This window comes from Monodon monoceros, unplaced genomic scaffold (assembly GCF_005190385.1).
Source record: "Monodon monoceros isolate NGI ecotype Baffin Bay Population unplaced genomic scaffold, NGI_Narwhal_1 Super_Scaffold_21, whole genome shotgun sequence".
In the NCBI taxonomy this organism is placed as follows: Eukaryota; Metazoa; Chordata; class Mammalia; order Artiodactyla; family Monodontidae; genus Monodon; species Monodon monoceros.
Window position 1 is genome coordinate 46,519,593 of NW_021703778.1, and position 299 is coordinate 46,519,891.

The window sequence follows — 299 nt, forward strand, 5'->3', positions numbered from 1 at the left end:
TTTGCCTATTCTAAGTATATACACATTAAACTTAAGGACAAATATGATGTCTTCATTATGAAATAAGTGTTGCTCAAAAAATATATTAATTCTTGGGCTTCCCTGGTGGCGCAGTGGTTGAGAGTCCGCCTGCCGATGCAGGGGACATGGGTTCGTGCCCCGGTCCGGGAGGATCCCACATGCCGCGGAGCGGCTGGGCCCATGAGCCATGGCCGCTGAGCCTGCGCGTCCGGAGCCTGTGCTCCGCAACGGGAGAGGCCACAACAGTGAGAGGCCAGCGTACCGCAAAAAAAAAAAAA